This window comes from Ochotona princeps, chromosome 31, assembly GCF_030435755.1.
Source record: "Ochotona princeps isolate mOchPri1 chromosome 31, mOchPri1.hap1, whole genome shotgun sequence".
Lineage (NCBI taxonomy): Eukaryota > Metazoa > Chordata > Mammalia > Lagomorpha > Ochotonidae > Ochotona > Ochotona princeps.
This window is the reverse complement of record NC_080862.1, coordinates 15,694,434-15,710,513: the sequence shown is the minus strand read 5'-3', so window position 1 is coordinate 15,710,513 and position 16,080 is coordinate 15,694,434.

Here is a 16,080-nt window from a genome sequence, read left to right as displayed (position 1 = left end):
CTCCCAATGCCAGGGAGGAGATAAGCTGTAGAGTTTCCTTAGGCAGAGTAAGTTGTTCTGAAATGCCAATATGAGTGCCCTGTCCTAAAAGCATGTCTAAGGTAAAAGAAGGTTTGCCACACCTCACAGATCCCTGAGACTTTACTTCTGCCTTTGCTAATTCCTCATACTCCATTTTCCACACAAGGAAGTCTCCTCCTGTGAGGCAAGCCTTGGCAGTCTGAAACCAATCATACGGAGTCATCCACTTTGCTCCTAAGCTCTCCACCATTGCCATAGTGTACGGGGAGTTTGGCCCGTAGTCTGAGATAGCATGCTTTAGTTCTTTAATAAGCTTATAAGGCAACGGTTCCCGTTCAGGTTCATCCCATTCGTAAATCACAGGAAAACAGAAAAAATCGCCTTCCTTATGAGCTTGCTGCATTGCTCCTTTAAAACCAATCTTTGCTATATCTAGTCTATCTGGAAATGGATGGGAATGCTTAGCTGAATACCTTGAAGGCTTATCATTAACAGCAGGAGACCTTTTATCATGTAATTCAGCCATTTGCCCCTTTTCACAATCTCTAACTCCTGGTCTAAATATTTCTGGTTTAAAAAAATCTTCCTCATCTGTTAAACCTTCCTGGTCAGTTTTACAATATTTTACATTATCTTCAGGACAGACACTTTCTATTGAGCCATAACCAAGGCCTAAGCCTCCCTTCTCAGGATCAAGAAGGGGAGTATGTTCTCTCCGCTGAGATGAAGGTGCGGGATAAGGCTCGAGTCCCACATCTAATGCCTGCCTTAAAACATTCCAAATGGCATATGCAGAGGATGGCATGCCCACTCTTCCATTACTCCGATACCACCTTTTCATATCATTCCCTACCTGATCCCATGTGTGTAAGTCTAAAGTGCCCTGCTCAGTAAATCACGGGCTAACTTTTTGTACAAATTGTAAAAATTCTTATAGTTGCTTTCTGCTAACTTTAATGCTCTTCCTATGCAAGGTATGTTTAATAATATCAGCATATAAACTTCTTTGACTAGAATCACTCTGGCCCATTTTTACAGCACAGAGGGTACACGAATTCTCAATATAAGTCCTGACTATTCACCCCTTCTAACCTGACCTTCTGTCAGGGGGTCTGCAGTGCCCTGGGTGAAGTCCTGCCAACGCCGCAAAGAGACAGAAAAGACCTACCTTCGTCGAGTCACTGACGTTGGCGCCACTTGCCGGAGTCAGCTCCAGCCTGGGTTTCGGAACTCGGGAAGGGTGCGTAGACGAGGCGCACAAAGAAAGAGACGGACCACTAGGTTTCCATGATGATAGTGGACACGGCAATAAAGCCGTCTGCTTTATTTATACAGAATCAGTTAAACTCTGGCTCAGACTTTTTACGTCATGATCAAATGGGTGTTTCTAAGGACAACCATGCCATCTGCTTTATCCAAAAACAATAGAAATTCCTGCTACAATTCTTATCCTACAACCTGATCTTGTATCACAAAGAAAAGGAGAACCTAAAGATTAAGGAGAGGATGAACCCTAAACACAGGTCCCTTGATTAGCATAAGGTCAATGGGGACAGCCAAAACAGTAGGAATAATAGAAGGCCCTTTTGTAAGACATTATCATTGACATTAACCTCCAAGTTCACATTGTGTAAAAAGCCAGTCTCACAATAGCAAAAATGCCTGGACAGATTAGAATTCTTTCGCTGAGCCGGCATAGTAGGCACAGCGAATGTCCAAGTGAAAAGCACTGATACACAGAGACCATGGTGGTGGTAGAATTGCTGGGTGCGGCCTGCTCCTAAGCCTCCTTGTTACATATTATCTCCTCTTCCCCCCAAGTCCATCAACAGGACAATAGGACGCCAATGAGTCTGCAAAGGCCAGGTGCTACTGCCTTAGGCATGATTACTGAGTGCTCAGCTAAAGCAATTTAAATCAGCTATACAGCCCACAACAGCTGCTAGCAGAGCTGATTGCATGTGAAGTTCATGAGGCAGGTGGAGTTGTTTTGGCACTGGAAGAGCTGTGCTGCTGCTTCGGTCAGTTGCCATTCACCACCGCCCTGAGTTCCCTAGGTGTCATATCCACTTTCAGACATATGTGCTGCCAGAGCACTTGGTTTCCATGGCAGTGGGAAATGGCTTGGGCGCTGAACTTGTGTTTGGCTGTGGAGTTTTGAGTAGCTTGAGTGAGCAGCTCCATGTTAGTTTAGTGTGGGTGCTCACCCTGCTTGATTCCATCACACTGGGCTCAATGAGCATTGGACAGGAAGTGACCAAACAGGGTTTCCTAGATAGCTGCTAGCACAGCTGATGGTATGTGAAGTTCCTGAGGCAGGTGGAGTTGTTTTTGCACTGGAAGAGCTGTGCTGCTGCTACGGGCAGTTGCCATTGACCACCGCCCTGAGTTTGTAGGTGTCAGATCCACTTTCAGACATATGTGGTGCCAGAGCACTTGGTTTCCATGGCAGCGGGAAATGGCTTGGGCGCTGAACTTGTGTTTGGCTGTGGAGTTTTGAGCGGCTTGAGTGAGGAGCTCCATGTTAGTTTAGTGTGGGTGCTCACCCTGCTTGATTCTATCACACTGGGCTCAATGGGCATTGGACCGGAAGTGGCCCAACGGGGTTTCCTAGAACGCTGCTAGCACAGCTGATGGTATGTGAAGTTCATGAGACTGGTGGAGTTGTTTTGGCACTGGAAGAGCTGTGCTGCTGCTTCGGGCAGTTGACATTCACCACGACCCCCCTTATTTCCCTAGGTGTCATATCCACTTTCAGACATATGTGGTGCCAGAGCACTTGGTTTCCATGGCAGCGAGAAATGGCTTGGGAATTGAACTTGTGTTTGGCTATGGAGTTTTGAGCAGCTTCAGTGAATAACTCCATGTTAGTTTAGTGTGGGTGCTCAACCTGCTTGATTCCATCCCACTGGGCTCAAAGGGCATTGGACCGGAAGTGACCAAAGAGGGTTTCCTAGAACGCTGCTAGCACAGCTGATGGTATGTGAAGTTCATGAGACTGGTGGAGTTGTTTTTGCGCTGGAAGAGCTGTGCTGCTGCTTCGGGCAGTTGCCATTGACCACCGGCCTTAGTTCCCTAGGTATCATATCCACTTTCAGACATATGTGGTGCCAGAGCACTTGGTTTCCATGGCAGCAGGAAATGGCTTTTGGGCGTTGAACTTGTGCTCGGCTCTGGAGGTTTGAGCGGCTTGAGTGAGGAGCTCCATGTTAGTTTCGTGTGGGTGCTCACCCTGCTTGATTCCATCCCACTGGGCTCAATGCGCATTGGACCGGAAGTGACCAAACAGGGTTTCCTAGATAGCTGCTAGCACAGCTGATGGTATGTGAAGTTCATGAGGCAGGTGGAGTTGTTTTGGCACTGGAAGAGCTGTGCCTCTGCTTCGGGTGGTTGCCATGGACCACTGGCCTTAGTTCCCTAGGTGTCATATCCACTTTCAGACATATGTGGTGCCAGAGCACTTGGTTTCCATGGCAGCGGGCAATGGCTTGGGCGCTGAACTTGTGTTTGGCTGTGGAGTTTTGATCGGCTTGAGTGAGGAGCTCCATGTTAGTTGAGTGTGGGTGCTCAACCTGCTTGATTACTTCACACTGGGCTCAATGGGCATTGTACCGGAAGTGACCCAACAGGGTTTCCTAGAACGCTGTTAGCACAGCTGATGGCATGTGAAGTTCCTGAGGCAGGTGGAGTTGTTTTGGCACTGGAAGAGCTGTGCTGCCCCTTGGGCATTTGCCATTGACCACCGCCCTGAGTTCCCTAGGTGTCATATCCATTTTCAGACATATGTGGTGCCAGAGCACTTGGTTTCCATGGCAGCGGGAAATGGCTTGGGCGCTGAACTTGTATTTGGCTGTGGAGTTTTGAGCGGCTTGAGTGAGGAGCTCCATATTAGTTTAGTGTGGGTGCTCATCCTGCTTGATTCCATCCCACTGGGCTCAATGGGCATAGGACCGGAAGTGAACAAACAGGGTTTCCTAGATAACTGCTAGTACAGCTGATGGTATGTGAAGTTCATGAGGCAGGTGGAGTTGTTTGGCACTGGAAGAGCTGTGCTGCTGCTTCGGGCATTTGCCATTGACCACCGCCCTGAGTTCCCTAGGTGTCATATCCATTTTCAGACATATGTGGTGCCAGAGCACTTGGTTTCCATGGCAGCGGGCAATGACTTGGGCGCTGAACTTGTGTTTGGCTGTGGAGTTTTGAGTGGCTTGAGTGAGGAGCTCCATGTTAGTTTAGTGTGGGTGCTCACCCTGATTGATTCCATCACTCTGGGCTCAATGGGCATTGGACCGGAAGTGACCCAACAGGGTTTCCTAAATAGCTGCTAGCACAGCTGATGGTATGTGAAGTTCATGAGGCTGGTGGAGTTGTTTTGGCACTGGAAGAGCTGTGCTGCTGCTTCGGGCAGTTGCCTTGACCACCGGCCTGAGTTCCCTAGGTGTCATATCCACTTTCAGACATATGTGGTGCCAGGGCTCTTGGTTTCCATGGCAGCGGGAAATGGCTGTTGCACTGAACTTGTGTTCGGCTGTGGAGTATGGAGCGGCTTGAGTGAGCAGCTCCATGTTAGTTTAATGTGGGTGCTCAACCTGCTTGATTACATCACACTGGGCTCAATGGGCATTGGACCAGAAGTGACCAAACATGGATTCCTAGATAACTGTTAGCACAGCTGATGGTATGTGAAGTTCCTGAGGCAGGTGGAGTTGTTTTGGCACTGGAAGAGCTGTGCTGCTGCTTCGGACAGTTGCCATTGACCACCGCACTGAGTTCCCTAGCTGTCATATCCACTTTCAGACATATGTGGTGCCAGTGCACTTGGTATCCATTGCAAAGGGAAATGGCTTGGGCGCTGAACTTCTGTTTCGCTGTGGATTTTTGAGCGGCTTGAGTGAGGAGATCCATGTTAGTTTAGTTTTGGTGCTCACCCTGTTGATTCCATCACTCTGGGCTCAATGGGCATTGGACCGGAAGTGACCCAACAGGGTTTCCTAAATAGCTGCTAGCACAGCTGATGGTATGTGAAGTTCCTGAGGCAGGTGGAGTTGTTTTGGCACTGGAAGAGCTTTGCTGCCCCTTGGGCATTTGCCATTGACCACCGCCCTGAGTTCCCTAGGTGTCATATCCATTTTCAGACATATGTGGTGCCAGAGCACTTGGTTTCCATGGCAGCGGGAAATGGCTTGGGCGCTGAACTTGTGTTTGGCTGTGGAGCATGGAGCGGCTTGAGTGAGGAGCTCCATGTTGGTTTAGTGTGGGTGCTCACCCTGCTTGATTACATCCCACTGGGCTCAATCGCATTGGACCGGAAGTGACCAAACAGGGTTTCCTAGATAGCTGCTAGCACAGCTGATGGTATGTGAAGTTCATGAGGCAGGTGGAGTTGTTTTGGCACTGGAAGAGCTGTGCCTCTGCTTCGTGTGGTTGCCATGGACCACTGGCCTTAGTTCCCTAGGTGTCATATCCACTTTCAGACATATGTGGTGCCAGAGCACTTGGTTTCCATGGCAGCGGGCAATGGCTTGGGCGCTGAACTTGTGTTTGGCTGTGGAGTTTTGATCGGCTTGAGTGAGGAGCTCCATGTTAGTTGAGTGTGGGTGCTCAACCTGCTTGATTACTTCACACTGGGCTCAATGGGCATTGTACCGGAAGTGACCCAACAGGGTTTCCTAGAACGCTGTTAGCACAGCTGATGGCATGTGAAGTTCCTGAGGCAGGTGGAGTTGTTTTGGCACTGGAAGAGCTGTGCTGCCCCTTGGGCATTTGCCATTGACCACCGCCCTGAGTTCCCTAGGTGTCATATCCATTTTCAGACATATGTGGTGCCAGAGCACTTGGTTTCCATGGCAGCGGGAAATGGCTTGGGCGCTGAACTTGTATTTGGCTGTGGAGTTTTGAGCGGCTTGAGTGAGGAGCTCCATATTAGTTTAGTGTGGGTGCTCATCCTGCTTGATTCCATCCCACTGGGCTCAATGGGCATAGGACCGGAAGTGAACAAACAGGGTTTCCTAGATAACTGCTAGTACAGCTGATGGTATGTGAAGTTCATGAGGCAGGTGGAGTTGTTTGGCACTGGAAGAGCTGTGCTGCTGCTTCGGGCATTTGCCATTGACCACCGCCCTGAGTTCCCTAGGTGTCATATCCATTTTCAGACATATGTGGTGCCAGAGCACTTGGTTTCCATGGCAGCGGGCAATGACTTGGGCGCTGAACTTGTGTTTGGCTGTGGAGTTTTGAGTGGCTTGAGTGAGGAGCTCCATGTTAGTTTAGTGTGGGTGCTCACCCTGATTGATTCCATCACTCTGGGCTCAATGGGCATTGGACCGGAAGTGACCCAACAGGGTTTCCTAAATAGCTGCTAGCACAGCTGATGGTATGTGAAGTTCATGAGGCTGGTGGAGTTGTTTTGGCACTGGAAGAGCTGTGCTGCTGCTTCGGGCAGTTGCCTTGACCACCGGCCTGAGTTCCCTAGGTGTCATATCCACTTTCAGACATATGTGGTGCCAGGGCTCTTGGTTTCCATGGCAGCGGGAAATGGCTGTTGCACTGAACTTGTGTTCGGCTGTGGAGTATGGAGCGGCTTGAGTGAGGAGCTCCATGTTAGTTTAATGTGGGTGCTCAACCTGCTTGATTACATCACACTGGGCTCAATGGGCATTGGACCAGAAGTGACCAAACATGGATTCCTAGATAACTGTTAGCACAGCTGATGGTATGTGAAGTTCCTGAGGCAGGTGGAGTTGTTTTGGCACTGGAAGAGCTGTGCTGCTGCTTCGGACAGTTGCCATTGACCACCGCACTGAGTTCCCTAGCTGTCATATCCACTTTCAGACATATGTGGTGCCAGTGCACTTGGTATCCATTGCAAAGGGAAATGGCTTGGGCGCTGAACTTCTGTTTCGCTGTGGATTTTTGAGCGGCTTGAGTGAGGAGATCCATGTTAGTTTAGTTTTGGTGCTCACCCTGTTGATTCCATCACTCTGGGCTCAATGGGCATTGGACCGGAAGTGACCCAACAGGGTTTCCTAAAGAGCTGCTAGCACAGCTGATGGTATGTGAAGTTCCTGAGGCAGGTGGAGTTGTTTTGGCACTGGAAGAGCTTTGCTGCCCCTTGGGCATTTGCCATTGACCACCGCCCTGAGTTCCCTAGGTGTCATATCCATTTTCAGACATATGTGGTGCCAGAGCACTTGGTTTCCATGGCAGCGGGAAATGGCTTGGGCGCTGAACTTGTGTTTGGCTGTGGAGTTTTGAGCGGCTTGAGTGAGGAGCTCCATGTTGGTTTAGTGTGGGTGCTCACCCTGCTTGATTACATCCCACTGGGCTCAATCGCATTGGACCGGAAGTGACCAAACAGGGTTTCCTAGATAGCTGCTAGCACAGCTGATGGTATGTGAAGTTCATGAGGCTGGTGGAGTTGTTTTTGCACTGGAAGAGCTGTGCTGCTGCTTCGGGCAGTTGTTATTGACCACCGGCCTTAGTTCCCTAGGTGTCATATCCACTTTCAGTCATATGTGGTGCCAGAGCACTTGGTTTCCATGGCAGCGGGAAATGGCTTGGGCGCTGAACTTGTGTTTGGCTGTGGAGTTTTGAGCGGCTTGAGTGAGGAGCTCCATGTTAGTTTAGTGTGGGTGCTCACCCTGCTTGATTCTATCACACTGGGCTCAATGGGCATTGGACCGGAAGTGACCCAACAGGGTTTCCTAGAACGCTGCTGGCACAGCTGATAGTATCTGAAGTTCATATGACTGGTGGAGTTGTTTTGGCACTGGAAGAGCTGTGCTGCTGCTTCAGGCATTTGACATCACCACCACCCCCCTTAGTTTCCTAGGTGTCATATCCACTTTCAGACATATGTGCTGCCAGAGCGCTTGGTTTCCATGGCAGAGGGAAATGGCTTGGGCGCTGAACTTGTGTTTGGCTGTGGAGATTTGAGCGGCTTCAGTGAAGAACTCCATGTTAGTTTTGTGTGGGTGCTCAACCTGCTTCATTCCATCACACTGGGCTCAATGGGCATTGGACCGGAAGTGACCCTAGAGGGTTTCCTAGATAGCTGCTAGCACAGCTGATTGTATGTGAAGTTCATGAGGCAGGTGGAGTTTTTTGGCACTGGAAGAGCTGTGCTGCTGCTTCGCGCAGTTGCCATTGACCACCGGCCTGAGTTCCCTAGGTGTCATATCCACTTTCAGACATATGTGGTGCCAGAGCACTTGGTTTCCATGGCAGCGGGAAATGGCTTGGGCGCTGAACTTGTGTTTGGCTGTGGAGTTTTGAGCGGCTTGACTGAGCAGCTCTACATTAGTTTAGTGTGGGTGCTCAACCCTGCTTGATTCCATCACACTGGGCTCAATGGGCATTGGACCGGAAGTGACCCAACAGGGTTTCCTAGATAGCTGCTAGCACAGCTGATGGTATGTGAAGCTCATGAGGCAGGTGGAGTTGTTTTGGCACTGGAAGAGCTGTGATGCTGCTTCGGGCAGTTGTTATTGACCACCGGCCTGAGTTCCCTAGGTGTCATATCCACTTTCAGACATATGTGGTGCCAGAGCACTTGGTTTCCATGGCAGCGGGAAATGGCTTGTGCGCTGAACTTGTGTTTGGCTGTGGAGTTTTGAGCGGCTTGAGTGAGGAGCTCCATGTTAGTTTAGTGTGTGTGCACAACCTGCATGATTCCATCACACTGAATTCAATGGGCATTTGACAGAAAGTGACCAAACAGGGTTTCCTAGATAGCTGCTAGCATAGCTGATGGTATCTGAAGTTCATGAGGCAGGTGGAGTTGTTTTGGCACTGGAAGAGCTGTGCCTCTGCTTCGGGCAGTTGCCATGGAACACTGGCCTTAGTTCCCTAGGTGTCATATCCACTTTCAGACATATGTGGTGCCAGGGCTCTTGGTTTCCATGGCAGCGGGAAATGGCTGTTGCACTGAACTTGTGTTCGGCTGTGGAGTATGGAGCGGCTTGAGTGAGGAGCTCCATCTTAGTTTAATGTAGGTGCTCAACCTGCTTGATTACATCACACTGGGCTCAATGGGCATTGGACCGGAAGTGACCAAACAGGGTTTCCTAGATAACTGTTAGCACAGCTGATGGTATGTGAAGTTCATCAGGCAGGTGGAGTTGTTTTGGCACTGGAAGAGCTGTGCTGCTGCTTCGGGCAGTTGCCATTGACCACCGCCCTTAGTTCCCTAGGTGTCATATCCACTTTCAGACATATGTGGTGCTGGAGCACTTGGTTTCCATGGCAGCGGGCAATGGCTTGTGTGCTGAACTTGTGTTTGGCTGTGGAGTTTTGAGTGGCTTGAGTGAGGAGCTCCATGTTAGTTTAGTGTGGGTGCTCACCCTGCTTGATTCCATCACTCTGGGCTCAATGGGCATTGGACCGGAAGTGACCCAACAGGGTTTCCTAAATAGCTGCTATCACAGCTGATTGTATGTGAAGTTCCTGAGGCAGGTGGAGTTGTTTTGGCACTGGAAGAGCTGTGCTGCTGCTTCGGGCAGTTGCCATTGACCACCGCCCTGAGTTCCCTAGGTGTCATATCCACTTTCAGACATATGTGGTGCCAGGGCTCTTGGTTTCCATGGCAGCGGGAAATGGCTGTTGCACTGAACTTGTGTTCGGCTGTGGAGTATGGAGTGGCTTGAGTGAGGAGCTCCATGTTAGTTTAATGTGGGTGCTCAACCTGCTTGATTACATCACACTGGGCTCAATGGGCATTGGACCGGAAGTGACCAAACAGGGATTCCTAGATAACTGTTAGCACAGCTGATGGTATGTGAAGTTCCTGAGGCAGGTGGAGTTGTTTTGGCACTGGAAGAGCTGTGCTGCTGCTTCGGACAGTTGCCATTGACTACCGCACTGAGTTCCCTTAGTGTCATATCCACTTTCAGACATATGTGGTGCCAGTGCACTTGGTATCCATTGCAAAGGGAAATGGCTTTTGGGCGCTGAACTTGTGTTTGGCTGTGGAGTTTTGAGCGGCTTGAGTGAGGAGATCCATGTTAGTTTAGTTTTGGTGCTCACCCTGTTGATTCCATCACTCTGGGCTCAATGGGCATTGGACCGGAAGTGACCCAACAGGGTTTCCTAAATAGCTGCTAGCACAGCTGATGGTATGTGAAGTTCCTGAGGCAGGTGGAGTTGTTTTGGCACTGGAAGAGCTGTGCTGCCCCTTGGGCAGTTGCCATTGACCACCGCCCTGAGTTCCCTAGGTGTCATATCGATTTTCAGAAATATGTGGTGCCAGAGCACTTGGTTTCCATGGCAGCGGGCAATGGCTTGGGCGCTGAACTTGTGTTTGGCTGTGGAGTTTTGAGCGGCTTGAGTGAGGAGCTCCACGTTAGTTTAGTGTGGGTGCTCACCCTGCTTGATTCCATCACACTGGGCTCAATGGGCATTGGACCGGAAGTGACACAACAGGGTTTCCTAGATAGCTGCTAGCACAGCTGATGGTATGTGAAGTTCATGAGGCAGGTGGAGTTGTTTTTGCACTGGAAGAGCTGTGCTGCTGCTTCGGGCAGTTGTTATTGACCACTGGCCTTAGTTCCCTAGGTGTCATATCCACTTGCAGTCATATGTGGTGCCAGAGCACTTGGTTTCCATGGCAGCGGGAAATGGCTTGGGAGCTGAACTTGTGTTTGGCTGTGGAGTTTTGAGCGGCTTGAGTGAGGAGCTCCATGTTAGTTTAGTGTGGGTGCTCACCCTGCTTGATTCTATCACACTGGGCTCAATGGGCATTGGACCGGAAGTGACCCAACAGGGTTTCCTAGAACGCTGCTGGCACAGCTGATAGTATCTGAAGTTCATGGGACTGGTGGAGTTGTTTTGGCACTGGAAGAGCTGTGCTGCTGCTTCAGGCATTTGACATCACCACCACCCCCCTTAGTTTCCTAGGTGTCATATCCACTTTCAGACATATGTGCTGCCAGAGCGCTTGGTTTCCATGGCAGAGGGAAATGGCTTGGGCGCTGAACTTGTGTTTGGCTGTGGAGATTTGAGCGGCTTCAGTGAAGAACTCCATGTTAGTTTTGTGTGGGTGCTCAACCTGCTTCATTCCATCACACTGGGCTCAATGGGCATTGGACCGGAAGTGACCCTAGAGGGTTTCCTAGATAGCTGCTAGCACAGCTGATTGTATGTGAAGTTCATGAGGCAGGTGGAGTTTTTTGGCACTGGAAGAGCTGTGCTGCTGCTTCGGGCAGTTGCCATTGACCACCGGCCTGAGTTCCCTAGGTGTCATATCCACTTTCAGACATATGTGGTGCCAGAGCACTTGGTTTCCATGGCAGCGGGAAATGGCTTGGGCGCTGAACTTGTGTTTGGCTGTGGAGTTTTGTTCGGCTTGAGTTGGGAGCTCCATATTAGTTTAGTGTGGGTGCTCACCCTGCTTGATTCCATCACACTGGGCTCAATGTGCATTGGACCGGAAGTGACCCAACAGGATTTCCTAGATAGCTGCTAGAACAGCTGATGGTATGTGAAGTTCCTGACGCAGGTGGAGTTGTTTTGGCACTGGAAGAGCTGTGCTGCTGCTTCGGGCAGTTGTTATTGACCACCGGCCTGAGTTCCCTAGGTGTCATATCCACTTTCAGACAGACATATGTGGTGCCAGAGCACTTGGTTTCCATGTCAGCGGGAAATGGCTTGGGCGCTGAGCTAGGGTTTGGCTGTGGAGTTTTGAGCGGCTTGAGTGAGGAGCTCCACGTTAGTTTAGTGTGGGTGCTCAACCCTGCTTGATTCCATCCCACTGGGCTCAATGGGCATTGGACCGGAAGTGACCCAACAGGGTTTCCTAGATAGCTGCTAGCACAGCTGATGGTATGTGAAGCTCATGAGACAGGTGGAGTTGTTTTGGCACCGGAAGAGCTGTGCCTCTGCTTCGGGCAGTTGTTATTGACCACCGGCCTGAGTTCCCTAGGTGTCATATCCACTTTCAGACATATGTGGTGCCAGGGCACTTGGTTTCCATGGCAGCGGGCAATGGCTTGGGCGCTGAACTTGTGTTGGCTGTGGAGTTTTGATCGGCTTGAGTGAGGAGCTCCATGTTAGTTTAGTGTGGGTGCTCACCCTGCTTGATTACTTCACACTGGGCTCAATGGGCATTGTACCGGAAGTGACCCAACAGGGTTTCCTAGAACGCTGCTAGCACAGCTGATGGCATGTGAAGTTCATGAGGCAGGCGGAGTTGTTTTGGCACTGGAAGAGCTGTGCTGCTGCTTCAGGCAGTTGCCATTCACCACCGCCCTGAGTTCCCTAGGTATCATATCCACTTTCAGACATATGTGGTGCCAGAGCACTTGGTTTCCATGGCAGCGGGCAATGGCTTGGGAGCTGAACTTGTGTTTGGCTGTGGAGTTTTGAGCGGCTAGAGTGAGGAGCTCCATATTAGTTTAGTGTGGGTGCTCATCCTGCTTGATTCCATCACACTGGGCTCAATGGGCATTGGACCGGAAGTGACCCAACAGGGTTTCCTAGAACGTCTATGCAAGCACAGCTGATGGTATGTGAAGTTCTTGAGGCAGGTGGAGTTGTTTTATCACTGGAAGATCTGTGCTACTGCTTCGGGTAGTTGCTATTGACCAGCGCCCTGAGTTCCCTAGGTGTCATATCCACTTTCAGACATATGTGGTGCCAGAGCACTTGGTTTCCATGGCAGCGGGAAATGGCTTGGGAGCTGAACTTGTGTTTGGCTGTGGAGTTTTGTTCGGCTTGAGTTGGGAGCTCCATATTAGTTTAGTGTGGGTGCTCACCCTGCTTGATTCCATCACACTGGGCTCAATGTGCATTGGACCGGAAGTGACCCAACAGGATTTCCTAGATAGCTGCTAGAACAGCTGATGGTATGTGAAGTTCCTGAGGCAGGTGGAGTTGTTTTGGCACTGGAAGAGCTGTGCTGCTGCTTCGGGCAGTTGTTATTGACCACCGGCCTGAGTTCCCTAGGTGTCATATCCACTTTCAGACAGACATATGTGGTGCCAGAGCACTGGGTTTCCATGTCAGCGGGAAATGGCTTGGGCGCTGAGCTAGGGTTTGGCTGTGGAGTTTTGAGCAGCGTGAGTGAGGAGCTCCACGTTAGTTTAGTGTGGGTGCTCACCCTGCTTGATTCCATCACACTGGGCTCAATGGGCATTGGACCGGAAGTGACCCAACAGGGTTTCCTAGAACGCTGCTGGTACAGCTGATAGTATCTGAAGTTCCTGAGGCAGGTGGAGTTGTTTTGGCACTGGAAGAGCTGTGCTGCTGCTTCGGGCAGTTGTTATTGAAAACCGGCCTTAGTTCACTAGGTGTCATATCCACTTTCAGACATATGTGGTGCCAGAGCACTTGGTTTCCATGGCAGCGGGAAATGGCTTGTGCGCTAAGCTTGTGTTTGGCTGTGGAGTTTTGAGCGGCTTGAGTGAGGAGCTCCACGTTAGTTTAGTGTGGGTGCTCACCCTGCTTGATTCCATCACACTGGGCTCAATGGGCATTGGACCGAAAGTGACCCAACAGGGTTTCCTAGAACGTCTATGCAAGCAGAGCTGATGGTATGTGAAGTTCATGAGGCAGGTGGAGTTGTTTTGGCACTGGAAGAGCTGTGCTACCGCTTCGGGTAGTTGCTATTGACGACTACCCTGAGTTCCCTAGGTGTCATATCCACTTTCAGACATATGTGGTGCCAGAGCACTTGGTTTCCATGGCAGCGGGCAATGGCTTGGGCGCTGAACTTGTGTTTGGCTGTGGAGTATGGAGCGGCGTGAGTGAGGAGCTCCATGTTAGTTTTGTGTTGGTGCTCAACCTGCTTGATTCCATCACACTGGGCTCAATGGGCATTGGACCGGAAGTGACCCAACAGGGTTTCCTAGATAGCTGCTGGCACAGCTGATAATATTTGAAGTTCATGAGCTAGCTGAGTTGTTTTGGCACTGGAAGAGCTGTGCTGCTGCTTCGGGCAGTTGCCATTCACCACCGGCCTGAGTTCCCTAGGTGTCATATCCACTTTCAGACATATGTGGTGCCAGAGCACTTGGTTTCCATGGCAGCGGGAAATGGCTTGGGCGCCGAACTTGTGCTTGGCTGTGGAGTTTTGATCGGCCTGAGTGGGGAGCTCCATATTAGGTTAATGTTGGTGCTCACCCTGCTTGATTCCATCACACTGGGCTCAATGGGCATTGGACCGGAAGTGACCCAACAGGGTTTCCGAGATAGCTGCTAGCACAGCTGATGGTATGTGAAGTTCATGGGACTGGTGGAGTTGTTTTGGCGCTGAAAGAGCTGTGCTGCTGCTTCGGGCAGTTGCCATTCACCACAGCCCTGAGTTCCCTAGGTGTCATATCCACTTTCAGACATATGTGGTGCCAGAGCACTTGGTTTCCATGGCAGCGGGAAATGGCTTGTGCGCTAAACTTGTGTTTGGCTGTGGAGTTTTGAGCGGCTTGAGTGAGGAGCTCCACGTTAGTTTAGTGTGGGTGCTCACCCTGCTTGATTCCATCACACTGGGCTCAATAGGCATTGGACCGGAAGTGACCAAACAGGGTTTCCTAGAACGTCTATGCAAGCACAGCTGATGGTATGTGAAGTTCCTGAGGCAGGTGGAGTTGTTTTGGCAGTGGATGACCTGTGCTACTGCTTCGGACAGTTGTTATTGACCACCGCCCTGAGTTCCCTAGGTGTCATATCCACTTTCAGACATATGTGGTGCCAGAGCACTTGGTTTCCATGGCAGCGGGAAATGTCGTGGGCGCTGAACTTGTGTTTGGCTGTGGAGTTTTGAGCGGCTTGAGTGAGGAGCTCCACGTTAGTTTAGTGTGAGTGCTCACCCTGCTTGATTCCATCCCACTGGGCTCAATGTGCTTTGGACCGGAAGTGACCCAACAGGGTTTCCTGGATAGCTGCTAGCACAGCTGATGGTATGTGAAATTCCTGAGGCAGGTGGAGTTGTTTTGGCACTGGAAGAGCTGTGCTGCTGCTTCGGGCAGTTGACATTCACCACCGTTCTTAGTTCTGAGTTCCCTAGGTGTCATATCCACTTTCAGACATATGTGGTGCCAGAGCACTTGGTTTCCATGGCAGCGGGAAATGGCTTGGGCGCTGAACTTGTGTTTGGCTGTGGAGTTTTGAGCGGCTTGAGTGAGGAGCTCCACGTTAGTTTAGTGTGGGTGCTCACCCTGCTTGATTCCATCACACTGGGCTCAATGTGCATTGGACCGGAAGTGACCAAACAGGGTTTCCTAGATATCTGGTAGCACAGCTGATGGTATGTGAAGTTCATGAGGCAGGTGGAGTTGTTTTGGCACTGGAAGAGCTGTGCTGCTGCTTCGGGCAGCTGCTATTGACCACCGGCCTGAGTTCCCTAGGTGTCATATCCACTTTCAGACATATGTGGTGCCAAAGCACTTGGTTTCCATGGCAGCGGGCAATGGCTTGGGCGCTGAACTTGTGTTTGGCTGTGGAGTTTTGAGCGGCTTGAGTGAGGAGCTCCATGTTAGTTTAGTGTGGGTGCACAACCTGCGTTATTCCAAAACACTGGCCTCAACGGGCATTGGACCGGAAGTGACCAAACAGGGTTTTCTAGAACTCTGCTGGCACAGCTGATGGTATGTGATGTTCATGAGGCAGGTGGATTTGTTTTGGCACTGGAAGAGCTGTGCTGCTGCTTCGGGCAGTTGCTATTGACCCCCGCCCTGAGTTCCCTAGGTGTCATATCCACTTTCAGACATATGTGGTGCCAGAGCACTTGGTTTCCATGGCAGCGGAAAATGGCTTGGGCGCTGAACTTGTGTTTGGCTGTGGAGCATGGAGCGGCTTGAGTGAGGAGCTCCATGTTGGTTTAGTGTGGGTGCTCACCCTGCTTGATTCCATCCCACTGGGCTTAATGGGCATTGGACCGGAAGTGACCAAACAGGGTTTCCTAGATAGCTGCTAGCACAGCTGATGGTATGTGAAGTTCATGAGGCAGGTGGAGTTGTTTTTGCACTGGAAGAGCTGTGCTGCTGCTTCGGGCAGTTGACATTCACCACCGGCCTTAGTTCCCTAGGTGTCATATCCACTTTCAGACATATGTGGTGCCAGAGCACTTGG